At 45.2% G+C, this 27,935-nt stretch overlaps 1 protein-coding gene across 3 annotated transcripts in view; it reads right to left on the bottom strand.

Annotated features, from left to right (window-relative positions):
* CTSW (cathepsin W) overlaps positions 1-27,935 on the bottom strand; it is a 1,136,802-nt gene that overhangs the window by 389,223 nt on the left and 719,644 nt on the right. The gene's annotated exons all lie outside the window — the stretch shown is intronic.

The following is a 27,935-nucleotide window of genomic DNA, read 5'->3' as shown; positions in this document are numbered from 1 at the left end:
AGCAGGGGCCTGCGACAGTCGCTCTATGTGTAGGTGCAGAGGAGGCGACTGCTGATGCAACCAGTAATATGCGTGCAAAGCCTGGACAGCCCGGTAGTATAGGTCGAGGGCTCCAAGCCCCCCCATGGAGTTCAGTAAGACTAGGATCTTCCAGCTCGCCCGTGGCTGTTTGTCGGCCCAGGCCAACTTAATCAGCAGCGTTCTTAGAGATTTGAAGAAGTGTGCCGGCAATACCATAGGAATATTGAGAAACAGAAATAAGAATCTGGGGAGGACCACCATTTTCATGAGAGATATTCTGCCTAATAGGGAAAAGGGGAGACGGATCCACCTCGCAATATCTTCCTCAAGTTTAGTGATGGCATAGCCGTAATTTTCTCTGAACACTAGTTTAGGGTCTGTGTGGATCTGAATTCCTAGATAATGTACCGGGTCTGTAGACCACTGTAGGGGAAAGTCTAATTCCTCAGGGAGCGTCAACCCTGAAAATTCAGCAAATCTCACCACTTCACGCAGGATGGGGGACACATTTTGGGCTGGATCATGAATATATAGAAGGGTATCGTCCGCATATGCCGAAATTATTAGGTTGTACCCAGGAAACCGGACCCCCCTGTGGCTATGGTATTCCCGCAGCGCGCAGGCTAATGGTTCAGCCACCAATGCGCATAGGAGCGGGGAGAGCGGACAACCCTGTTGAGTCCCTCTGGATATCCTCAGGGGGGCAGACAGTATCTCCAACCACACGGTCCGTATATAATGTGCTGATCAGACGTAGGAAGACTTGTCCCAACCCCATGTGCTCTAGGGTCAATAGCATAAAGTTCCACTCCACGGAGGCAAATGCTTTTTCGGCATCCAGGAAAACTGCAGAGGCCTTAATGTCTGGTTTAGTATGTTGGATTGTTCCTGAAGACTGTGCGTGAATTGTGCGTACGTGTGCGTCCTGGTATGAAACCGGCCTGTTCCATTCCTACAAGAATTGGCATCAGGGGGCTAAGTCTATTCGCTAGTACTTTAGCAAAGATTTTCGTGTCCACGTTCAATAATGAAAGTGGTCGATAAGAGGAGCAGTGTTGCAGAGTTTCCCGGGCTTCAGGAAGACTACCAAGAGCGCCTGTCTCATCGAGGGAGGCATAGAGCTTTCCTCGGCCATCTCCTCAAATAAAGTCTAAAAATGTGCGGTTAGGAGTTTCTTGAATTCCTTATAGAATCCCTCCATGAGCCCATCCTGTCCCGGCGCACTGCCAGAGCACATAGTGGACAGGGCCGAGTGTATTTCCCATGCCTCGAGGGGACGCATCAAGTATTCTCTGTGGGAGTCTAACAACCAGGGCAGTTTAATGTACTCTAGGTATGTCTGCATGTCTGAGGGTACAGAGTGAGACCTACCTTTGTATAGGTAGGCATAGTACCACCAGAACTGCTCCACAACACCGTCAGTGTCCTCAATGTTTCCCCCTCAACAGTAGTCAACTTTATGGGATGAGAAGCTGCTAGGCGCCCTTTCATGAGGTTCGCCAGGGTCCTGCCTGGTCGGTCCCCCTCTCCGTATACCCTTGCAACTGCATATTTACCCATTAGCCTGACCTCTCTTTCCGCCTCTGTGTGGTATTCTTCTAGTGTTTCCTTAAGGGTGGTCAGAATAAAAGGGTCGTTGGTTTCTAGCGTGTCTCTCTCTAGTTTAACCAGTTTTGTTCTAAGAGGGGCAACCTTCCCCTAATTGATTTCAGAACCCAATTCCTAGGACATACACCTTGAAAGTCTCACAGATTGTGGCGCAGTGCGGAACAGAACCCAAGTTGGTGATGAAAAAGCTTTCTATTGCCTCCAGTATTTCCGCCCTGAAGGCCTCATCTAATAACGTGCCACATGAATGGGGGGGGGGGGGCGCTTGGTGGAAGTAGCCAATGTCAGCAGCAAAGGGGAGTGGTCCGAGTAAGTGCGGGAAAAGACTTCGCATTCACGCACATTGCCTCTAAGCGATCCCACCAGGAACCAATAGTCTATCCTGGTATGGAGATTATGAGGTGCCGAATAATGCGGAAAGCAGCCGGCTGCCACTGAGTGCGAGCGCCATACATCTACCATGTTCATCTCCATCAGAGCGTCTAAAATAGCCTCTGCTGCCTGTGAATGGCGCCGCGTCGGGCCCACGGACCGATCCATATCAGGGTTGAGAGTGCAATTAAACCCCCCCCCCCCGCCCATATCTGCGGAATATCAGGCAGTCGCCGTGTTAGGGTTAACAGATCATGAAAGAACTGCGGACAATCATGATTAGGGCCATATACAATGACGATTATGCACTCTAAACCTTTCCCCCTGCATCTAGACACCACGTATCTACCATTGACATCTGTGTGTAACTCTTTGACAGTGAGGCGGGCCGTGGGGTTAATCCAGGTGAGGACTCCCCGCGCGTGCAAGGTGAAGCCCGCAACATGGAACATGCCGCACATCCTGCCTCGAGTCTGCGGAAGGTTCGCCACGGGGAGATGTGTTTCCTGTAAGAGTGCGATGTCTATGTTGTGCCTAGTGAGTTACGACATGACTTTCCTAATCTTACGTTGGTCATTGAGGCCTCTAACTTTCCAGGACAAGAACCTCAACCTAGTCTCCATTACCTAAGGTGGTGAAATGAAACCAAAGCAGCTAAAAATGCCTCGACGGCCTCTGATGAGCTGGCCAAATATTTGGTGCATATCTCGGTGTTTGCATCTCATATAATAGTGCCATAAGAAAACCAAAACAGTAAGCAAAAGAAATAAGGAAACAACCACAACAATCCCCCCCACCCCCCTCCCACGCCATGCAACCCCAATCTTAGTACAGACAGAGATATCCCTCCCCATCCCTACCCCTAGATAAGTATGGCAACTAGCCATGTAGTGTGTAACAAGCAGGGGAGGATGTTACCTAGGCACTACGAGTAACCATCAGCACTTGACCACGTAATACTAAACGTAACCAGGCAATCATTTATTAGAGAAGGTCAACTGGAAAAGGCAAGCATGTAAAGTATACAGTACATTTAACAATGTCAATTGAATCGTAGACTGCCTTCCAGTAGTTATCGCCAAGACACAAAAAGGAACTACACTAATCAAGCAATAAAGCATATCCTGCTCCCCAAAAGCCATGTAGAACACAAATACTTGCAGAGTGTTCGATGGGTGTCTTCACCGGGCGTCCATTCCGGAGGACCCTAGGTGCATTAATGGAGAGCGGTCACAGCGCCTCAAGGGGCAACAGGCATATATCACAGTCAAGGAGGAGCTGTGGAACGAGTCTTAGCTGAGAGGGAGCACCCCTTATCTGGATGTTCTAGTCATTGTTTTTGAGGGAGCTTTCCTGTGATCCCCCTGTCGACGCCGCCGAGTCCTCCTGTGCCGCCTCCCGCTTCGAATTCTTGAGTATGTCTTTCAGAGCCTTTTGCAGAGCTTTCATGTCTATGAAGATGTGTGAAGAACCCTCCAGATTCACCCTCAGTTTGGCCGGGTTCAGCATGGCGTAAGTAACGTTATGGTTGCGGAGCTTGAGGGGATTAAAGAGGCCTTCTGTACCTTTGCAGTAAAATCTGGGTAGAGTGAGATAGCTGAGCCCTCATATCGGAGTTCCCCAAGTTCCCTGGCTCGTCGCAGGGATGAGTCCTGATCCCTATAGTTCAAAAGCTTGGCTATCACTGGTCGTGGTTGGGTGCTGGAGGTGGCCGCGGGCCGAACGACCGATGTGTTCTTTTGATCACAAACATGTCCGAAAAGGTGTCGCAGCCCAGTAAGGAGATGAGTAGCTTCTCTGTGAATTGCTCTGCGTTGCCCATTAGGGTGAACTCCGGTAGGCTCATTATATGAATGTTGCTGAGGCGGGATCAGGCTTCCAAATCCTCTGCTTTGTCTTGGAGTATAGTGATGGTTTTAGCCATTTGTTTCTGTACCTGGTCCGCCTCGGTCTGGGCCTCCTCGACCTCCGTAATCCTGCGTTCGGCCATGTCTGTGCTTTCTGCTTGTTTATTTAGGCGCTCCGACATCCTGTCCATTCGGTATACCAGAGAGTCGATCTTCCTGTCCATCGTTGACAGGCTTTTCTGTATGGTTGCAAACATTTGCTTGACCTCATTTGGATCATCTTCTAAGTGGTCCGCTCCAGAGTCCGCAGAGCGCGCCCTCTCCGCCTCTTTAGATTTGGTACCGTTAGCGTCAAATGGAAATCTGGTTTGGGTCTTGTCTACCCCACCCATGGTGCCTGACCAGGAAGAGGTGAGGCAGTCCTCACAGGATGTAGGTCGTGAGTGAGGAGTCCAAACGCAATGCACGCCCCTGTCTTCCCAGCACTCTGATCAGGCCAGGGGCCCACCGCTCAATGGGCAGCGTTCAGGAAACAAGCAGGCAGGAAACCCTGCACCACAATCCCTTCCATACCTGATGACAATGGAGAGGCAGGGCACAGGGGCACCCGCCGTAGCCGGAGCGTGCCCGCCATCAAGGGGCGCCTTATTTACATAGAAGCCGGGCTGTTGCAGTGGCCCCCGCATCCAGGTGCACGCTCCAGGTCTCCTCGCCCAGCCAGGCACCACAGGGAATCCAGGGAAGTCCTCCACCAAGCCTGTCGACCTAGAATGGTGGGGAAAATGAGGGGCCTTGATGTCTCCTACCGCGGGCCTGTAGATAATGGCAAGCGGGCCGCGTCACCGCCGTCCAGCTATAGGGCCTCTCCCTCTAGCTACGCGGTCTTATTCCGCAATGCGGGCCACAGTAGGGGCAGGCATCATGCTTCAAGCACATATTGTCAGGAGGGCAGATTGTACAACGAGAAGGCCCAGCTCCGGCGATCTGTGCGCCCCAGGGGGGGTCCGCTCACCTCCCCCGATCGCTCGTCTGCATGGGACCTGCCATACCAGGAGTGAGGCGCACGGCCTCCCTGCAGATGGGGTGGCCAGACCAGCGTCCGAGGCACAAGGGGTCCCAGCGCCGCCTTCCAAATCTCCGCTCGGTGCCCGTCGGGCCCCGCAACAGCGCAATGTACCTGCGCAGCAAGTTCAGGCCTCCAGGCCACAGGATTTCGTGTCGGCAGCAAAGGACGGCCCGTGGCAGCCGGGGCCGGGGGCAGACGTCTCGGATGACCGGCAGCGTCGGAAGATCCCCGAAGCCCTGCGGTCTCAGTTTCAGGTAGCGATGCCTCGGTCCTGCCTTCGGTGCCACAAGTAGCTGTGCAGCGGGTGTGCGGCCGCCGTCTCACTTCGCTCTCTTGGCCCAGGCCAGTGGCGGTCTCTGGGTGTTTCACGGCATCAATCCTCACCGCAATGGCATCGATTGGCGTCTTTATATTAGCGGCATCAGATGTGTGTGCAAGAAGGCAGTTTAGTATCGGGATTACCAGGATTCGTGCATCGTGATGCCGATGGCTCGCGGAGCTCTTTCTCTACGTGGCCAAGCTCGCCCCCCCCACCATTCTGTGTTCTTCTTTCCCAGTAACTTCCCAAAGTTAAATGTGGTGAACGCAAGTAACACATGCTAACACATGCTAACTCGCCTACCATACACCCTCGCTGCACATGCACCTGTATCCGAGACTTTGTTAATGTTTTCTCATGCCCCTTTTTGACATTCCTTCTTTGGACACATAATTGCTGTAGGAAAAGACCACTTTTTTTTATGATCACCCCCTTGGGATTGATACTGCTGTTTTTTTCGACTCTGTAGTAGACTGGGCCCTGTTGTCTAGGCCAAGTACATGTGCTTTGACCACCAAACTACGTGTAAAATTAGCTAATATCTTATTGGCTCATTTGCCTTATTGGAAAGACCCTAGAATATGGTACAAGAGGCACCCAGGGCCAGGGTCAGACTACGATAGAAAAAAAGGGCCCGGGCACCAGAATAAAAGTGACCTCCATTAGCTGATCAGATAGCTAAAAAGGTGGCCTATGTTTGCAAATCTGGGTTGTTTTGAACGTATAAACACAAGCTGTGTAAGTGTTTTGCGAGGCATGAAAAACTGCATATAATGTTTATGCTAATATAAGGGAAATTAACAGTAGAAACCGGCCCGCATACCTTGAGAAAGGGCCACGACAACCAAAAAATGGACCCATAGACTGACTCATTAGACCAACCGATCAGGCACTGCCTGACTGCCCTATAGGCCTGGGCTAGTAAGTTAGATGTCATAAATGGGTTGCAGCATGCAACTGTTCCATCATCGCTGTGACAAGGTGAAACTGTGTCTCATAGCCTGCAACTGCAACCTGGTTGGGCAGTTTAAGCATGCAAACTCAACATGACAAAATAAACCATTTTGCCAGGTCAAATCCTTCCTTTTTAATATTAATAAGCCACCCGAAGGGAAGGACAAGGTAGCCCACCAGGCAGTGTGCTTAATATTAAAATAAGGGCATGGTCTTTGTGTGCTGAACGCACCCTGACAGCGAAAACACAAAATTGACATTTTCACTGTAGCAAGGCCGGTGGTCCCATTGGCTAACATGGAGTTTCACTAGCCATAGCACTAAGTGCGAACTTCCATTTTGAACCACCAAAGATATCACTCCAAGGCATCAAATTTATCGTTACATTAAACCCTACTCATTGCTGAAATAGGATTTAAGGTAATTTAAAAAAAAAACTTGGGGCATATAATTAAGGCAGGCAAAATTAAATTATCGCCGCTTTTGCGGCCGGTTTCGGCCGTAAAGCGGCGATAATTCCATCGCCCTATTAGCAAGCTGTAGCTAACATTAGTTAGCGACAGCTTTTAGGTGATAGTGAGCGGTTTGGGGCCCGCTTTGCATGTCAGCGATATTTATCGCTAATGACATGCAAAGTGGGCGTACCCAACCAGTTAGCGACTGAAAGCAGTCGCTAACGTCGCTATCGCCTATTAGCAAGGCAGGCGTAGCGATAAAAAAAATTGCGCTAAGCGCGAATATCGCTAAAAACTAACGCCTGCTCAGACCAGTTCTTAGCCATTATATTCAATGGGAGGTGGATATTCTGGCTAAGACCTTATTGGCGATGATGCGTGAATATTGCTGGTTTTCCATTGATAGTCACGCATTTCGCTTCTATCGCCAGTTATTTTATCGCATTGGAGCTAAACGTTGCTAATAGCATGTTATCTCTGCGATAAAATCCGGCGATGCTTGGCGATAAAAAAAATGTCTCTAAGCTTCTTTAGTGATAAATATTGCTAGTTGTTGATAATATGCCCCCTTGACTTTAGAAAGTCACCACTTTGTTGCCCAAACCTTCGATACAATTCACTAAAATGCGAATGAGACATATACAGGTCCATTGGGAGATTCCCCAATTCTCGGAGACCACATAGACGGTGGCAATATCTTTCATTAATCAAAGTAGGAGCTAAATCCAAACCACCTGAAAATCAATTAAAAAACTTGAAAGGTATGGCCTCACACACTCCTGGGTCTCATGATTCCTCATCACCATTCTCCCATGCTATTGCATTCTCTAGTAGAGGATCGGCTTCGCCCCTGAGATAACTGGGAGCCTATATCGATGAGGGTAAGATGCACACAAAAAACACAAAGGCTAAAAATCCCAGGAACGCTCACTGAGGAGATACCATTATTGGATTATGAGGGTGACGGGATGATTAAAAAAAAAGCAATGCCAGGAGTCCGACCTATTAGGTTGACAAGTTTCAGCCAATTGGCCCCACGAGGCCCACGACTTTCTTCAGGACAAGAGATCACTTCTGCCTAGGTTCTTAGATCCTACATCTTACCGTTCAAGCAGGCACACATTCATACCATACCCACTGGTTTAAGTATTTTTCTCCTGCTAATTGGAGCTAAGTTTAGTCAGCATGTATTTGAAGAAGTCCTGCAAGGACATGCAAACATAAATAAACTGAAATTAAAAAAAACAGACAGAAAATCAAACGACAAAGAAAATATAAAACACACATAACATGTAACCAGGAGAAATTGCTCCTTACAATACGCTGGATTCAGCTGAGAGTGAAAAGGTCATGCCACATACGTAGATGAGGTCTAATGCACTCCACTGTAAAAAGTGAAACACTCTGAGGAAAACAGGTGAGCGTTCCAATATGCACTGCAAAACAGTGTTTAAAATACATGACTATTGGTCGCACACATGCATGCAAATACTGTGGCACACTGGCTCATGAACATACCCTGTACTAAACTAGGGAATACCACTTGGAGGAGGCAAACAAGGGTGACCTTGTAGTCACACACTGAAAGTGAGAGAAGTTAGAGAAAATGTAAAACCCATCAAGTAATCATAAACATAGTTGAAATGCCCATTACTGAATCTCATATATCTACTCAATTTATCAAAGGTTACAGCCTGCGGATTCACCTATTGCGGTGTCTAGTCTCCTTCCACCAAAGCGGAAAATGGAGGTTCTCCGTACTATAAGGGAGAAATAGGGTGTATGTCGGGGCCACGTGGGCGCATGTACCACATGATTGTGTAGAGCGTGAGGACTTTAGCCTGTACGTTTTCACATGGCACACAGGACATCTGGGAATTGAAGTCCTGCGCTGTTCCAATAGGATTGAAGGAAGACCCACAGAACACATTGCTGTTGTCAAATGGGAATACTGTTATTGAGTTATTTTTCGAGCAAATGTACCAAGGTCAGTCCCCCAAAAATATTTGTGGAAAAACTTATTTACATTTTTGTGAAACTCAGTATAGATGTTTGCAGTCATAGAGAATGACTGAGGGCCCAGAAAAAGTATATTCATGGTCCACAATGTATATTTAAGATCCAAGTTTAAAATGAACTATGTCACAGTCTCAATTTTCAAAAAAGGTCATATGACATTAATAAAAGCTTAGTAAAGCTGCATGCTTATTAATGTGTCATTATTGCATAGCATAATTAGTGGCTCTGAGCCTATATGAAATCTGATCTTTCCTGATATCCAAGTCCTTGATGTGTCCTTACAGGAACTATCCCAATACAAACAGAGGGTCAGGGTGGTGAATCTGCAATACGTAATATTGAAATATCATGAACTGTTATTATGTGACTTGTAACCATGGAATGTCATCATTGCGTCCCTTTATGTGTTCCAAGGTGGTACACCCAATGTTGTTTCCTATTGAAAAGTAATTGCATTACATTTCCCTTGGTGTATGAACTTTCTCCAGCACAACCCAGCTAATGTCATTCTCACTATGTTTGGGTAACAATAACATCTATTATTCAGCGGCAAGATACCTGTTGCTGTGAACATGTGCATTAGAAATACACATGTTCATCATCTTCCTGGTGTTCTTCCTGCATCTTATGTTGATTCTATGCTCATTAATCCTGATACAAACTTTACGTGGTATCATACTACTTCCATATTTCATTATGCTTATTCACCACTAATCCTTTATGGGTTCCGGAGTAGCGTGCTACTCCGAAAAAGCTCTGTGGCGCCTTGTCAGGAGTAGTAAGCGCTATATAAATGCAATTACAATACACTAGCCACATATCTTAACCCACACTGGTATGTGATCATGTATACCACTGTAGGGAGTGGGGTGCTCGGGCGACAAGAGGGACCACAGGACGCTGAAGTGTGATACACTTGTTTTTATTATGTTCAGGGTCTTGGCCTTTTCTGTGGAGATAGTAGACCACTCAATAGTGTCAGTGCACAGTTTTCTGAATAAGGGAACCAAAATAAAAACTAGTGGAAGACAGGCTCTTCCTTTTTTTCTTTTCAGGAGTCGTCTTCGGCTCCTCGGGGTCTTGCTGTTTTCCGGGCTTTTGGGGTTTCTCGCTCTCTCTTGGCCGTTGGTGCAGGAAAGGAAAGAAAAAAAACAGGTTGGGGTGAAAACCGGGCTTCGGTTTTCCCTTGTTCTCTCAGTGCTACCGTCACCAATGTTCAAATAGTGGGAGGGAAGGGGACCCGTGAGGGATTGTATCAGTGCTCGGTTTGGTCGCCGTATACAAGATACTCTGCTGGCTCCACGTCTTCCCGCTTTGCTCGTCTTCTTCCTTGTCCTTCGCACACCTCCCCGTCTCCTGCCCCTCCCTCCTTCCGCTCTCGCCGCCTTTGAAATCCGCCCTACACCTCCTGGGTCGTCTGTCTTGTTTTCGTCTGTCAGATTCCTTCTGACAGTGGTGAGTTTTTGGATACCGAGGCAATAGCCTCATTACTCCACATTCATTTTGAATTTTTTAGTCACTGTTTAGGTTGTCTTATTGATATGTGACGCGTTGTCACAGTTGAGGTTGTATCACAAGTTCAGCTCAGTGATGGGACACCTCCTGGGTCCTCCTCTTCCGCTGTTGTCAGCAGCCCCTTCTCGCATGCTTCGGTCGAGACTAGACCGCTGTTTGTTTCCGGCTGGGTAGGAAGGTTTGGCTCGCCCGTCGGCCACTTTCGATCTGCAGCGCTGCAGTCCTTCTCACAACCACGTTCTCAATATTGCAGTTGGAGTGACTGAAACAGAGCTACAGGTACTAAACAAAGGGCTAGATTTGTACCCACCACCAACCCATTTGAATTCCGATGCAAATTGGCAATTTTTGGGTTTTTTTATTTCGAAAATTCACTTGAAATAATGTTCCCAAAATAAGGGTGAAACAATAAAAACAGACTCTGAAATAAAACATTTGCTTGACATCTAAGTTCACGTTCCAACCTCCCCTTTCATTTGTACCGGTAGTGGTAATCATATTTGAAAAACAGTCACCCAGGAAATAGAATCCATGGACATCCGTGGTGAACACATCTTTGATAACTTCTCTAAAATAGAAAAGAATACACTTAAGAGATCTGAAAGATAACCAGGCGCTTGTAATAATACCAGCTGATAAGCGAGAAGCCATTGCTGTCATGAGGAGCGAGATGTATGAAGCTGAATGTATTCGCCTCCTATCCGACACCATTAAGCTATGAAATTCTAAACAATGACCCGACCGGAAGGCTCAGGAATATGATTGTCAACATCACTGAGAAAGCATCCTTTGGGTGGATTACAAAACAAGAGGGTGAGTTTAACAAGGAACCTTGCATTGCACAACTCTATATCCTCCCCAAGATACAGAACAATACATTTACCCTGCCCGGGAGATCAATAGTATTGGTTCAATCTTAGAGCCCCTTTCACAATTCTGTGATTGGTTTCTCTGTACTTTGGTCAAGAAAATTCCACCAAGGAAATCCTGGTTCAATTGAGGGATCTGAATATTGATATGACTAACCCTTTCCTCATTACTACGGACACAGATGCTCTTTACAACAGTATCCTGCAAGAACGTACACTATAAGAATTGGAGGCCATTCTTAGACAAACTGAGGTAAATAGCATCACCCCCGTAGAATTTGTAATGGAATGTGCACCTATTGCCCCTACTGGACAGTATTTTGAATACAATGGAACAGTCTATCACCAGATACAAGGGACATCAATGGGCAGTACCTACATGCCTAGCCTGCCTAAACAAATGTACATCAGGTTGAAACATACCACATCTACCCTTCGACCAATCCTTTTTTCTGAGCACATTGTAACCTCGCGCATATAGATTGATGATGTCATCATTATCTGGAAGGGAGATGAGGATTCGGCCCTATAATCAATGCCACTGATCCCAATCTTCGAATGACCCTTATCATTGGACATAGAGACATCGCTTTTCTTATTCTGAATATGCAAGTGAGGGATGACGAGTTTGTCACTAAGGTCTTCAAGAAACCAACGGACAAAAATGGTTTAATATGTTTCAACAGCTTCCACCCCAGGGACCTCAGAGAAAATCTCCCTTTGGACAGTTTCTCCGAATTTGGCACAGTTGCTGTGAGTTGGCAACTTTTGATGAACAGGGAATGGCCCTGAGTAGTAAACTAAAGACTAGACTATACCCTACAAAAATTCTAAAGAAGGCAAAAAAATTGCTTGAAACTACAATAGGGATTCCTTACTTGAAACTATCCCTAAATCCACAGCGGACAGGCTCACGTGGGTTACAACTTTTTATACTCTCTTTAACAGGATAATTAAAAACAAATTGAGAATCTTACGCAGTACAGGTAATGACTGAGCCCCCCCATTTTCTTTCAAAAAGTTACTACATTGGTGCACACTCAACATAGGAAACAGGATACTACCTAGTAACAAAATTTAGGGGTTCAGGGGCACTAATTATGATATGCACTAAGGACACATTAATAACCATGAAGCTTTGCTCTGTTTTTGTTTTATAGTGTTATGTGGCTTTTTTTAAATTGATACAGTGACACAGTTAATTGTAATCTTGGACCTTAAATATACCTTGTGGATCTTAAAATATACTTAGTTCGGGCCCTACGTCAATATCTATGACTGCATACATCTCACTTTCATTGTGTGATTACAAAGCCACCCTTGTTTACCTCCTCCATGAGGTGTTCCCTAGTTTAGTACAGGGTATTACATGAATGAGACAGTATGCCACAGGATTTGCATGCATGCGCAACCAGTAGTAACGTATATCAGCACTGTGTTGCAGTGCATATTGGAACGCTCAAATGTTTTCCTCACAGATTGTTTCACGTTTTACAGTGGAAGGCCTTTGACCTCATCAACAAGTGCGACGTTACCTTTTCACAATCAGCTGAATTCAGCATTTCACAAGGAGCAAGTTTTCCTGGTTACATGTTCTAGGTTTTTTATATTACATTTGATATTTGATTTTCAGTTTGGTTTTTTTCATTAGTTTATTTATGTTTACTTGTCTTTGCAGGAACTCTTCAAATTCACGCTGATTAAGCGGAGCTCCAATTAGCAAAAGAAAAAGACTTATACCAGTGGGTATGGAAAGTATGTGTGCCTGCTTAAACTGTAAGATGTAGGATCTAAGAATATAGGGAATGGGGATACCTGGTCCTGAAGCGGTAACTACACAAAATATCGAGTTAAAAATATCGACTTACATAAATATCGACTTCAAAATATAGAATGGACAAAATATAGAATGGACAGAATATTGTCAAGGTAAGAAATTTAATATCGAATTTCATAAATATAGAAAGTCAAAATATCGAAGTATATAATATAGGTATTAAATATATCGATTTTTTAATAATATCGAATTTTTTAAAGTGTTTTGTATGTTAGTTTATGTGTGAAAAGTGTATATTTATTTTATAATTTATTTTAAGCAATGAATTTTATGGTATTTAATTTTTGCGTAATTTAATTCTGTAGCGGGTTGTGGGTTTATAGGGGAATAGGGTGGGAAGTAATTTAATTATAGTTGATTAAATATTTAAATTTATTTATTGGCATTTATTTTTAATTAATTGTTAATTAATTTTTATTTAGTAATTAATTGCATTTTAATTGGCAATTCATTTTACTTAATTGATTAATTGATAAATAAGTTAATTTTATTAATTTATTTTCTGTAGCGGGTTGTGGGTTTATAGGGGAATAGGGTGGGAAGTAATTTAATTATAATTAATTAAATATTTGTATTTGTTTATTGGTATTTATCTTGAATTAATTGTTAATAAATTTTTAATTGGTAATTAATAACATTTTAATTGGTAATACATTTTTAATAATTGATTAATTGATAATTATGTTAATTTTATTAATGTATTTCCCATAGCGGGTTGTGGGTTTATAGGGGAATAGGGTGGGAAGAAATTTAATTGTCAATAATTAAATATTTTAATTTATTTATTGGTATTTATTTTGAATTCATTGTTAATTAATTTTTAATTGCTTATTAATTATTTGTAAATTGGTAATTAATTTGTATTAATAGGTAATGAATTTTGATAATTTTTATTTTTATTTTTAATTGATTCATTATTATATTATATTAAATTGGTCATTACTGTTAATTAATTTTTTATTGGTATTAATATATATATATATTTGTAATAATATATGAAGTATTTACTTTCCCTACTGTTGCACTCACTGGAGTGGGAATAGTAATTTTTACCCCTAAGCTATCCAACGCTTTCCCTACTGTTGTACTCACTGGAGTGGTAATAGTAAATTTTACCCTCCCGCTATCCTACGGTAAAAATATTGTATATTTTTTTATTAATATTATGTTAATATATATATATATATATATATATATATATATATATATGTTTCGAAAAATAAAATTGTATGTTTTTTTTAATAACTTAAATTAATTATTTTATAATTTTAAGGTTATTTAAGTATTTCTAAGTATATTTTAGTTAATTATTTTTAATATGTCATTAATTTAAGACATTTACAAAAATTCGATATTTTGACTAACTATATTTTCTTAACAATATTTTTCATTCAATATTTTTGTATTTACCTCTTTGTAGATATGAATTCGATATTTTTGTATTCGATATTTTAATCCTCGATATTTGTGTAATTCTATATTAGTGTAATCAATATTATGTCAGTGATCCCGTGAAGCAAGTAGCAGACCCCAGGGAACCAATTGGCTGAAACTTGTCTACCTAATAAATGCAAGTGTTATAATGACTCCTAGGCATTGCTCGATTTTGTAATCCTGCCATCACCCTCATAATCAAATTAAGGCAGCTCCTTAGTGAAGGTTCCTGGGGTTTGTAATCTTTGTTTTTTGTGTGGATCCCACCCAAACCTACATCCATATAGGCTCCCAATTATCTCATTGGTGAAGTTGACCTGCCACTAGAGAATGCAGTGGCATGGTAGGATGGCTGATGATGAAGCACGACACCTAGGAGGTGTGTGAGGCAATACCTTCCAATTTTTTTTGTTGATTTCCAAGTGGTTTGGATTAAGGTCCTACTTTGACTTTTGAAATATTGCTACAGTCCATACGGTCTCCCAGAATTGGGGAATCTCCCAGTGGTGACCTGTGTATGTCTCATTCACATTTTTGTGAAAGGTATTACGTGAGAGAGGATGCAAATGTAGACAGCCCCCTTTTTTCTCTTGGTCACCTGGTCCCCTATTGGGTTTGAGAGTCATTTGTTTAGAACCAAACCTTCAACAGCCTTTCCTGTGTATCTGCAGCGGTTGTCATCCAAAACAACATGCTGCCCTCTGCTATTAAGTGTGAATCGCTCCGAGGAAAAGAGAACAAAGAGAACTGCTGAAGTGTGCAGGTGTGTAAAGAAGAAAATGGTATGGAGGGATTAATCGCTCATCTATTTTCAGTCAAGGCACCCTCAACCCTGACGTTTTCAATATATCTCATAAATCATTATAAACAATTCAGTAAGATACACATACTATTCATCGGGACAATGGGACAAAAACAATTATTCATAACAAAGGGGGGGGGGCGTGGCCAGCAACCAAGCATGGTGGCTGCCTGTTAACGGAGCTCCGGACCCGAGCCTGCTAAGATCCTGTTTTTTATTGGCCTTACCTGACGTGTGGACGACGGTAACTGCTGGGGAACGCCAGGGGAGCGGGTCTCTGCACTCGGAGCTGATCGGAAACCACAGCGTACCGCGATTTACGCTGATACGGCCGAGGTCGCATCACGCAGGAGTGGAAGCGCGGCAACCCGGATCGGTAGACTGGGGCCAAGGGAGTCGGCAACTACCACACTGGACCTGGCACAAACTTCTAGACGAAGGGGGCGACACATCTTGACACCCGCCAGCTGCAGACACGCCGGAATTCTTCTCGCTGTTTTCCCTGGCAGATGAGAGGCGGTCTCAGGAGGTGAGCCGGGACACACATCTACGCGAGCCAGAGGATGCGGTGAGGCCTGCTTCTCTTCGGCGCTGTCCCCCGACGGACATTGCCTACATTGTGGAGTAAGAAGAACCCCCCCCACCTCTAATACCTGTGGCAATCCGAGGTTGGCGGGAGGATCGGTGAACTGCCCTGCTAGTTTCCTCTGCCAGGAAAGGCCTGAACACGCGCCGGACCTGAGGCCTAGTGGACAGCCCCCTGGAGGCAACGGCCATTTGCAAAGTAGGCCGGATGCAGCTGTGGGTGATTGTGTTCGGATCTGGTGCCCCTGACTGCTCTCCGGGGGCTGCATGAACTAACAGGCGAGTGCCCGCTACCGGAGGCCTGATAACTGAAGCTTGCGAGGTGGTGTGTGAAAGAAAGGGGCACACTGTGCTGACATTGACCGACAACACCGTGGAACGGAATACTCTGATGTAATCCCCGCGGGGGAGACGCTGTGACGTGGTGTGTACCTCCCTGGAGTATACTGTGTAAGACCCGCAGGCACCACATTGCCATTGCCCGGAGACATGCAGAGGTTGCTTTGCGAACACCAATAGGGGTCAATCTCTCTTCCTCGGGTGTAGTTGCCCCATGCCCCCCCCTTGTGCAGGTCGTGACGAGAGTTGATACACACAGCGACTCTACGCTCCACGGAACCGCGACGCAGGGAAAGAACGACCCCCCCCCATTCACGGTGTTGGGGTGGTGCATGACTGGGCTAGGACGTGCACGGTGAGTGGCTTGAAGACGACACCAATTGCCTTTGGCGGCTGTGGCTCGGCTGGTGCCCACGTGCGGTCCGAGTGGGCGCCGCTCTCTTGGTGGCCCCAACGCATTGCTGGAATACGGCGAGGAGCAGCGCTGTCCCTGTGATATGGGGCGCATCAGATTGAAACAGCAGGGGCAGCTGATGGTGGGCTCCACGCAGGATACGAATGACGAAATGGATACTACACCTGGATCGGACGGTGTTCCCCCTACGGTGGTGCCTGCACAGACAGACAAACTTGACCTTATTCTGCAAGAAGAACACGACTCCAGAAATGCCATTGAGTCACAGATAGGTGCCCTAACCACTGGCTTAACCCTGTTAAGGGCGGATCACACGAAAGTCGCAGATAAAGTGAAAGAACATGCCAAGACATTGGCGGAGGTGCTCCCGCAGCAGAAACAGACAACGGCGGATGTGAAACTTCTACAAACGCAGATGGCGACCTTACTAGACCAGGTGGAGGATGCGGAAGGGAGAGCAAGGCGTAATAACATTAGAGTGATTGGCCTGCCGGAGAGAAGTGAGGGGACTGACGCAACCAGTTACATGGAGCAATGGTTCAGGGATCACGTTATGCTGGAAGGTCTCTGCCCGCAATATTGCATCGAAAGGGCGCATTGCATACCTACTGGCAGGCCGAAACCGGGTGCTCCGCCGAGACCCCTCATTGTGAAACTGCTCAATTTCAGAGATAGGGACGCATTGTTGCGGAAGGCCAAGGAGAGGCACCGATTACCTTCGAAAATACGAGGGTCTCCCTATACCCGGACTATACGGTGATGGTACAGCGCCAGAGATCTTCCTTCCTAGAAGTAAAGCGTAGATTGCGAGACTTGAATGTCCAATATGCTCTCCTATTCCCGGCGCGCCTGAAGATCCTACATGAACAAAAAGCTTACTTCTTCGAGAGCCCTGGTGACGTGGAGGACTGGATCGAAGTGATGGAGCTGACGGCCGCTGCAGACGCCGCTAACCGTCAGGACCTCGCCAAAAGATCTCAGCAGACTGCATCTGTAGGTCGTAAGAGCGGTCGCGTCCGAAAGACCCCTGAACAAGCGAGTTCCCTCGCAGCGGCTACTACATTCGAAGCAACAGGCGATCGTCGCGACGGCAACCTTCACACAAGGTCCACGTGCTGGTAATGAGACTAAATCCTCCACAGAAGAAGAGTCTTCACATGGGTCGGACTCTGAGGGCAGCGTGGCCCTCTTCCCCTCGGCTACGCCCCAGCTGATTACGGACTTCTTTGGCTATTGTACCCATGCAAGTATATGCTATGCTGTAATTTTTTAGAACGACACTTAAGTACACTATTGATTTTCTTACTTGCTGTTTATGTGCATATTGCAGGAAAGTAATGATCGGGCTCGGGTACCGTTGTAACTTTGAAACGTTCGATCAAGGTGCTGTGCATACGCATGCAGGGTGCAGGAGCCGCCCCCCACATGGCGAAGGCCCTTGGTTTGCGATTTTGGCTTTGCTTGTTGCAGTGTTACGTTGTGGTCTGGTATGGTTCTGGTCCCAGACCATGTATTGGGGTAGTTGGGGGGAGGGTTGGTCATTTTCATAACGCAGATGTCACTTTAGTCGCTTTACTAGGCACTAATGTTGCACCCTTACAGATGTACAGATTGTCACAATGCATGTGCAGGACAGCTGTACCATAATCACTTGGAATGTACGGGGTATGGGCAACACGCACAAACGCCACAGGATACATGCACTGCTGACACGACGCAAGGTGCAGATAGCCTATTTACAGGAGTCACACATAATAGCCAGCGAAATAGCAAAACTCAGTAAGAAATGGAGAGGGCAGGTTTTCTCCACCTCATATTCAGGATACGCTAGAGGATCTACGATTTGGGTATGCCATGGGGTGCCCTTTGTAGCCCACGATCAAAAAATTGATAAGGAGGGCAGATATGTTTTTGTGCGGGGGACATTGGACGGACAACTAGTGGTGTTGGGATCCATTTACGCCCCCCAATTTTGACCAGGACAAATACTGGGAGCTTCTTAGTGGAGCGCTTGCAGGCTGGGATACATGCCCTTGGATACTAGGGGGGGGGGGGGGACTACAATACGGTAGTAGATGTAACCTAAGATAGATCGCACCTGCCACTACGTGGCGCTAGGGTGTTTAGACAAACTGAGGCGCTGGTGCGCTGGATGGAAGCTATGTGATGTGTGGAGCATGAGACACCAAGGCCACCGGGAATACTCATTTTATTCGGCAGTACACGCCTTACACACTAGAATAGACAGGGTTCTATGCTCCGATGATATTGCAGCGCAGGTACTTCACTCTACATACTTACCCAAAACATTCTCTGACCACAACCCACAGGAGATCAATATCACGTGGTGCCTTTGGCCTCAATTACTGGAAGACACAGTGTTTCGTGCAGACATACAATAGAACAATACTTCACCGAAAATAGCGGCACAGCGACCAATGGATTGATAGAATGGGATGCATTCAAGGCGGTACTAAGAGGCAGAGCGATTAGCGTGACGGTGGGTGCGCGACAAGAGCTGCATAGGTCACTAATGGACACCGAAACACAAATGGGCAGATTAGAACAGTTGGCGGCGACTGACGACACACATTCGGGGGCGCTCCAGGAAGTGCGGATTAAACATGCCGAGCTGTTGGAGTCTCTCCGAACCATAGATTACCAAGAATACACCAGAAGAACACACACAGACGCTGACAAAGCAGGCACCTTACTAGCTAGACTTCTCCGGGACGCTCCTCCCGCAATCGTGGTCAATGAAATTCAGAAAGGGGATGACACTAGAGTTTATACACAGGGTGAGATTAATGAGGCCTTCAAAACGTATTATGCTTCTTTATATGACATACCCAAGGAGATACCCACCGAGCGAACAGATGCTTTTCTATCCACCTTGATCTTCCCCACACTGCCGCCCCTGGCACAAAAGGACCTCTCAGGGCCCATAACCTCACAAGAAATAAAAACGGCTTTAAAGGTCCTTCCTCAGAATAAGACCCCAGGTATGGATGGCCTGCCCATCGAATTTTACGCCACGTACGCGGAACTGCTGGTACCCAAACTGACGGAATTATATAGGAAGATCTGGGAGGAGGGTGCACTACCTCTCACCACCGCACAGGCACTGGTCATCTCATTGCCTAAACCAGGCAGGGACCAGACGGATATGGCTAATTATCGGCCGCTGTCGCTCTTACCCACCGAATACAAAATACTGAGTACGGTGCTGGCTAATAGACTACAGCCCTTCTTAACCCACTTGATACACGTAGATCAGACAGGGTTCATACCAGCGCGTAACACCTCCCTAAATATTAGGAAATTACACCACTTAATGTCAGAGGTGCCGCAGCACTTTCCTCATGCAGGGTGTCTCTCTTTGGACCTCAAGCAGGCGTTCGATTCGATCCACTGGGATTATATGTTTAGGGCACTACCGCGTTTTGGGATACCTGAGAGTTATCTAACATGGCTACGACTGCTCTATACTGAACCGACGGCAAGAGCAAGGACGGGTAGACACATTTTGGGAGCATACACGATACACCAATGGACACGACAGGGCTGCCCGTTATCGCCTCTGATTTTTATACTAGCACTGGAACCCCTGGCGATTGCAATGCGGCAGAACTTCCCGGAGCCGGGCATACCACTCAGACACACTACCCACCTTTTCTCGGCATATGCAGATAACATAATTGTCTATCTCCGGGACCTCCGACTGCCTTTAGCTCCAATTTGCGACTTGTTTCGGACTTTCGAGGCAATGTCCGGCCTTGCCGTGAACATTGCTAAATCACACGCCTTTTTCTTTACAGATCACGCTGACGCCACAGAGGTGGAATTCGGAGACGCTTCACTATTGGTTGCCCCCACTACGGTTAAATACTTGGGTATCCAAGTGTATAGAACACATGCTGATCTGTTAGAGGGCAATCTCAGCAGAACAATCCGATCCCTGAGATCCAGTGTAGTATTTTGGACTTCGCTACCGTTATCCGTTATGGGTAGAGCAGCAATAGCGAAGATGGTAGTCCTGCCGCGCCTACTTTACTACTTTACGAATTTACCTCTCCTAGTACCACTACCCACCTTTCAAGCGTTGAACACGTTGCTCATAGACCTAATCTGGGGTTCAGGGAGACGGCGAATTAGCCTGAAGAAACTACAAGTAGGCACTAGTATGGGGGGGGCTGGGAGTCCCAGACTTCAGGGCATACTACTACGCCTGCCAATTACAGTGGTTGTCCTACTGGACGGCAGGACGTAATCTCCATGAAATAGGATTCACAAAAACTGCGCTGGAGAATGGTGCATTACACAATTTATTGTTGCCAAGTTGCAAAATACAGAGAGGCCTACCTACACTGCTCGCCACTGCTTTGACATGTTGGAAGGCGGCGCTCAAATACACAAAAACACCCGTCTCGTATGCTGGCAACATACCTCTGATGGGCATCCCGCTTGCTGCTGGTACCCTCACTAAACGTACACTGACACCCTGGGCAGAGTCTGGTGTAACTACAGTGGCAGACCTCTTTGGACATGGGCTCCTATTGGATGACGACACGTTCGTGCACGAGACAGGTGCCCCACAGCAGTTATTTTTGGCCCACGCTGCTCTGATACAATACATTAAAAAACATTGGGCACCTCAGGGGAGAGAACCCGACCAAAACGGACTAGTAAAGATGGTACTTTACATGGGAAGGGGGCGACACCTGATCCGCTGGATATATCATGGGATCAGTGCCCATACCAGGATGTGCCTGGATCCTCTGCGAACGATATGGGCGGAGGAGATAGGTAGGGAACTATCGGACACCGAATGGGCGATGATCCTGGAACACCCCGAAAAGGTATCACGCAACTCGAGATTTAAATTTATTCAAACTTTGATACTACACCGAGCCTATCTGGCTCCTGACCGACTGGATAAAATGTTCCCTCAGACGCAACACTCATGCCCAAGATGTCACTCCCCAGGAGCGGGATTGTTACATATGTTGTGGACATGCCCTAACCTGTTAGACTATTGGGTTCGGATTAGAGAGATCACGGGACCAGTGACACACCTTATATTGCATGATACCGTAGAGGAGTGTCTGCTAGGGCTACATACACACAGATCTAAACACAAGGTACGGTTCCGATTCATAGATCTGGCGTTACTCCTGGCTCGTAGGAACATTACAATGCAGTGGAAATCCAGTAGGCCTCCTGAGATACACAGTTGGCACACGGACATGGTGAAATGGAGCAGTGCGGAAGGCGCAGCGCTGCGCAGAGAAGAGACAAGGGGTTTGCGTAAAACACCAATAGCACTAGAATGGGAGACTATGTTAGAAGCGTTCAAATCACGGGAGCCTGATGTGTTGGTTTGACATTTACCCTGAATGTGTGGTCAATAAAGAAAATTGTCCATACCTGGATATCTAATGGAACGTGAAGCTAGGTTATGCACATGTATGTAAATTGAATGGTGGACAGGGTACAAGTGTATTGATACTAATACTGCTTATGTAAAATGACCACAGTTCTAAGGGGTGGGGGGAGGTTTTTCTTAAGGGGTGGTATTTCCTTTATGTTTACCTGTCATGGATTACTGACATGTACTTTCTTCTTACATATGTAGCAATGTTCACAGTTATGCAATGTTGTACACTTAATGAGAGCACTTTACAGGACTGTAAACGGAAATTAAAAACCCATAAAATATGTTTAAAAAAAAAAATTCACAACAAAGACATGAAACATACTATACGTATAACATAAATGCACAAATCATTATTACAGCATCAATATAATACATATACACAATACATTCAACCTATACACAACCCTAACATATACAACTACTGATGCACACTCCTTAATCTAAGTGATACACTGTCAGGAAGTCCTCTTAGCGCCAGAGTTATCAAACCTCTCTCTATTCCCTAATATGCGCCTATAATGTCATGCCAAAAATATAATTAATTAGACTCCTCATATATCTGTCGACGCGGTCGCAGTCACGTTTCAGCCCACAATTTCTTTTGGCCTCTTCAGGACAAGGGTACAAAATATCTACATTAACAATCGAAGTTACAAAATTACATAATATTCGTCAAATCCACCTACAGAGTCCTATCCCTTATATGCCCATACAGTGCTCAAGAACCATAAGGGTGAAACTGTTCAAAAACAGTGTGCAAAGTAATCTAAACAACACCTAGTGGAGGTGAAAGGATAACATCTGAAAGGCTCCAAAAGAAAGATCCCCATTCTCCATAAAAACGAGTCTGAGATATATACATCACACCATATCTGTGTTGCACCTAAAACACCAACCAATGGCCTACTCTAAAGAAGAGAGGGAAATTACCTGTAATCTTCTCCGAACTCTCAATCACAAGAAGAGTTCAACTCCCCTAGGGTATATGTACCCCTAAGCAGGGAGATCCACAATCCCACTCCTCACCTATGGGAATGATAAGGATGTAACACTGATAAGTCAACGTTCCTATTTCCAAAAATAAAGTCACGCTATCTTTCTATTTGTGCCAAAACAGATACACAAGTTACCTTAAGTGATTCAATCTGCTGTGCTTGAGAAAAAGTGGTCACCCTCCGGTCACTGGCATGTATAGAGTATCAATAACTAATAAATTGAGTGCCCCGCTTGCCGAGTTTGGAACAGAAGCTCTAGTCTACGCTGATAAATACCTGCCATAAAGGTCCTCTGGTGTCTCCAAACACTCCTTGTAACTCCCGCCGCGTTGGTAGCTCACAAGACCCTATCCGGCATTATTAAGCAATGTGCAGGATGACTACTGGGCGGTGGCCACAGATGGCCCAGGGTCAAAGAGTCTACAGCCTCAGTGAAGCAAATGGCGATCATATCTTCGCTTGCCCCCTCATTTGAGTAGGCAGTCCGGCTGGCATCTCCTCCAGAGGAGGAAAACCAGTTACCAATCCAGTCTCTCATTATGCTGGGTACACTCTCGGGGTAGGGCCACTTGTACCATCTTGGTTTAGAGTACAGAAGGGTGTCCGGGGATTGTTTGATCTCCAAATCCCCCGGAAGTGATGTAAAGTGGGAAGGGTAGCCTTGTGGGAACAATTGCCCCATTGGCTGGTGAGTCCTCCCCTCCCTCAAGCAAGCAGATGGCATAAAAATGGCTCCTCTGAACCATAGTCCTCAGATCACTGCTGGTCTGGAAAGAAGAAAGAAGAAGTACTACCCTGCTGCTTTCGTGGGCCCAGAAAAGAGAGGCTCGACCAAGGAAGAACTGCTCCTGCTGAACTCAAGGGACTGGCAAATAGGACTTAACCTGCTGTGCCCACTTGTGGAAGAAACACTCCACTTATGCCCAGAACTGAAGAAAGACTGCCCGGCAGCTCCCTGATCACAGAAAAGAGGGCTGCACCAAAAACTGGACTGCACCTGCTGAACCCGAGGGACTTGCAAAGAGGACTGTCTCTGCAATGGCCACTTGTTGAAAAAAACGATCCACTCGTGCCAGGTCATAAGAAGTGACTTCAAAGGCTAGGTGGCTAACCCCCTGTTCAACACCAGGAACCCAAGAACTGAAGTGGGCCTGCATCTGTGTAAGCCAAGCTACTCATGATTGCCTTCCCACCAGTGGACGCCGAAGTGCCTGGTGGGAGACTGAGTCCTGACCTGTCGGGGTGTCTCAAAGTCTGTGAGACCTGTGGCCATCGTTGAAGTGGACCCTGATCCTCCTGCAAGAAAGACAATCGCTGACGACTGTTGTAACCAGAGACCACTCGACCTTTGGCAGCTGGACCTGCACTGCAGTCTACTGGGGCATCGTGAAAGATCGAGTCCAGAGGTCAGAGATAACTCATGAAATATGTAGACCCCGTGGTGGCCCAGGAATACACATGGCATCTCTTCCACAGCTCCCGCATCCTCAGCATCTTCTCAGGATCCTGCATCCCTAACATCAGGACCACTTCTTCGTTGGAACCGCGTTCCAGGAGAAATCTTCTGTCAGAATCCTGAGACTGATTGACCTGATAGGTAACTGTCTCCTTGGATCTTAGTCGTCCTTGTAACTGGCTCCTAACTCATTGTGGTGAGTCCAAGAGAGGATTCAAAGTCATACTAGACCGTTGGCTCATAAACGGAGATGCTGATTACAAAGATTTACTGGAACTTAAAACAATTTACTTATATTTTAAAAATCATATCTCTGGTTCCCCTAGATAGATTTTTGTCGTTTTAGTGTCTAATTTTAGATAAAAAGTCATTATATTTTTATAAATTGGTTTGGAATTTTTATTATGTTATGTTTCTTACTTACATATTGTTTTGGTACTTGCAAATGTTTTACACTTGTTCCGTTAACTAAGACTGATTGCTCTGTGCCACAGCTACCCAGGACTGAGCAAAGGGTTTCTATAAAAAAATCTAGCTGGATCTGATAGAGGTTGTGATATATTAGCTGGTGAGGTCTCACAACCACGACACATAATAATCCACCTTCCTACAGTTGAAAAATAAATCAGTTTATCAAGCAATATGGCTATTATACAGATGGTCAGAGGACTTGATTCCATCTGAAAAGGAAGGCCCCACTCCTCGCCTGCTCAATACAAATCACATTTTGTTCGGTGGTGTTTTGAAGTGTCCCTTTTGATACAATGGTCACAAAGAAAGTTCTCACCATTTAATCAAATAATTGCTTTTTAGGTTGTTATTAACTCTGCTTGCCTATTCAACCTATGGATAAAGTGTTACATAATTCCCTCCAAAATGTAAGAAACGCAACTAAAACTGCACAATATCCACATTTCACCTTCTGGGCTTTTGTTGGAAGCAGTCTGAAGAGCAAACCATGATAACGTGAGTGTGTGTATATATGACAACTAAAGCACAAGTGTCACCATCGCATATTTTAGGGATCACATTACATAAACTTGTTTGTGTCCTGCGATTTTGCACTGACGTTTACACGGACACAGTGGTGCAAAAACAGAATTTTTAAACCAATTGTTTTGTATAAACGCTCAATTTGATCGCCCTTGTAATGAAGCATATTTGAAGCTCAAATTACAGTTGTATTCTGCTATGTTTTCTCTTTTGTGTTACATAGTTTTTGAAAGCCAGTATGTCCTCAAGTTATGACCCAGCCACTTGTCAGATAAGCAATACACTGGCCTCTTTTACTCTATGTAATCAGCCACACTGTCCACGCCCCCATCCACAAAAAAAAAAAACTTGGCAAAGCTAATATGGTTTGTCTTAAAAGGGCGGTGGCTGTTCTTTTGGCTTTGCAGAATGCTTGTTGCTGATGCTAGACAGCATCAGTAAAGAGAAAAAACGTAATGCGTGCTGTCAATTGTGAACATGAACAAAAATAAAACAAAAAAAATCTAAAATTGTCAGCCCTTGCATTATGATATATGCATAGGCATGCATCACTCACTGGACATACGTCCTCTGAAAAAAAAAATGAAAGTTAATGTGGAGGGGCCGGGAAGCATTGAAATGGGGTGAGGAGCTTAGAGGATGTGCCAAGCAACAATGGAAGGAGGGATGAAGGAGATGGCAGGAGAGGGGAGTAAAAAATGAAGAAGAAAAACAAAAAAAAAGCAACCAGAAGAGGAGACGTGAGACAAGCAACAGACACACTCAGGAGGAAGCAACATGGAAAGCGTCGAGGGCGGGGCTGTAGGGGTGAGCAAATATATGTTGGAGAGCAAGACAGCATATCTACTCCCAAAGTGTTTGCAGCTACAGACAGCTAATAGAGGTATGTAGAAGAGAGCTGCAAAGGACAGTAACAGATACACCAAGGATGTATGACGTTACAACGCAGGCTATTACAACGCCTGCCTTTACAACGCGGTTTTTACATCGCAATACATTACAACGCATAGTGCTTTTGGGTGCTGGATAGTGAATAGTTTAATTTACTATTCCAACTCCAGTCCCCGTGGACACTAGGGAAGGTGTTGGATAGTAAATTAAGCTTATTCCCTATCCTAGAGCGCCCCCCAGTGCAATGCGTTGTAATGGTTTGCGTTGTAATGACCGCGTTGTAATGGTAGTGCGTTGTAAAAGTTTTGTTGTAAAGGTTGTTTACCATACACAAAACTCAACCCAAGCTACCAACCCACACTGTCCTCGTAATGTGCCCAGGTCAGTGACGTTCCCCAAGACGACGTTCTGCTGCTGTTGCCTGATCTGAAGAACGACTTTCAGATGACAAATGCATCATGTAACTTATGCAATTACCCATCTACAACTAAAGCATGGGTAGCATACAATAAATATGAGGTGTAAACATAAAAGCATATTTTAAAATGTTTTACCTCCTTAAAATTTAACCTATCTGGAAACATAATTACTTTTAAAATACTTATGATTATGAATTTTTTTGATACCTAACCCCTAAAAACAGTGAGTAAAATATTCCTTCTTCAAACCTTATCTGAAAAGTCAGGAATAGTTTTACAATTGAATTCTCAGCATTTTCAATATCACAATACTCTTTAATTAGGAATCCATGGTCCTCAAGCCATGCCTCCCCTTTTCCCCAAAAATGCTTCTCAAATTTGACATGAGCCAGAGATCAGCTTTCCTATCTTCTGTTATCCACATGCTACCTGCACACTTAGCAGGAGAGCACAGGTAGCTTTCTTGTATGCACAAAATAATCTTTTCACATGCTTTGTGTCACACAAGGAAGGGTGTCGTTGCTTGCTGGCTAGTTTCCGGCATAAGTACATGCTGTTCCATCCACTCAGGATGCCCATCAGGCCACCCCATGCAGATCAGCAACCATGAATATCTGGGGCATATGGAAGTCTCGGGGCCTCTTCACCACACTGTGCAGCCAGGCCCCTGAATTTTGTTATGATAATAAATTCAATAAGCCCACGTTTTGGAGACCATCTTGTACCTTTAATAAAAGAAAACAAAATGAGGGTTGATTGCTTCTCAGAAACTTGCAAACCTCTTCACGTGAATCTACTCTGTCTTACATGGGAGTGGGGTTGGTCTTAACTGCTCCACTTACCCATTCTTGTACTATTTAATTACAAGGTCCTCCCTTTCAAAAGGACCACGCTTCATCTTCGTAGCTGCAGTCCAGTGACGTCACTTGCCTGTCACTATAAGTCATGCCTGGGGGTAAAAGGGTGATTTGGCTCAAACTGTTATTTCATATGGGAAACTCCTGCACCACTGAGTACATAGTAACACAAATCTCACATACAAAAGGGTTGAAAGACATAGTAACACCAATCTCACATACAAAAGGGTTGAAAGACATAGTAACACAAATCTCACATACAAAAGGGTTGAAAGACATAGTAACACAAATCTCACATACAAAAGGGTTGAAAGACATAGTAACACAAATCTCATATACAAAAGGGTTGAAAGACATAGTAACACAAATCTCATATACAAAAGGGTTGAAAGACATAGTAACATAAATCTCACATACAAAAGGGTTGAAA

This window comes from Lissotriton helveticus, chromosome 9, assembly GCF_964261635.1.
Source record: "Lissotriton helveticus chromosome 9, aLisHel1.1, whole genome shotgun sequence".
NCBI classification, from domain to species: Eukaryota; Metazoa; Chordata; class Amphibia; order Caudata; family Salamandridae; genus Lissotriton; species Lissotriton helveticus.
Note: the sequence above shows the minus strand (reverse complement) of the source record. Positions and strands in the feature narration are given on the sequence as shown.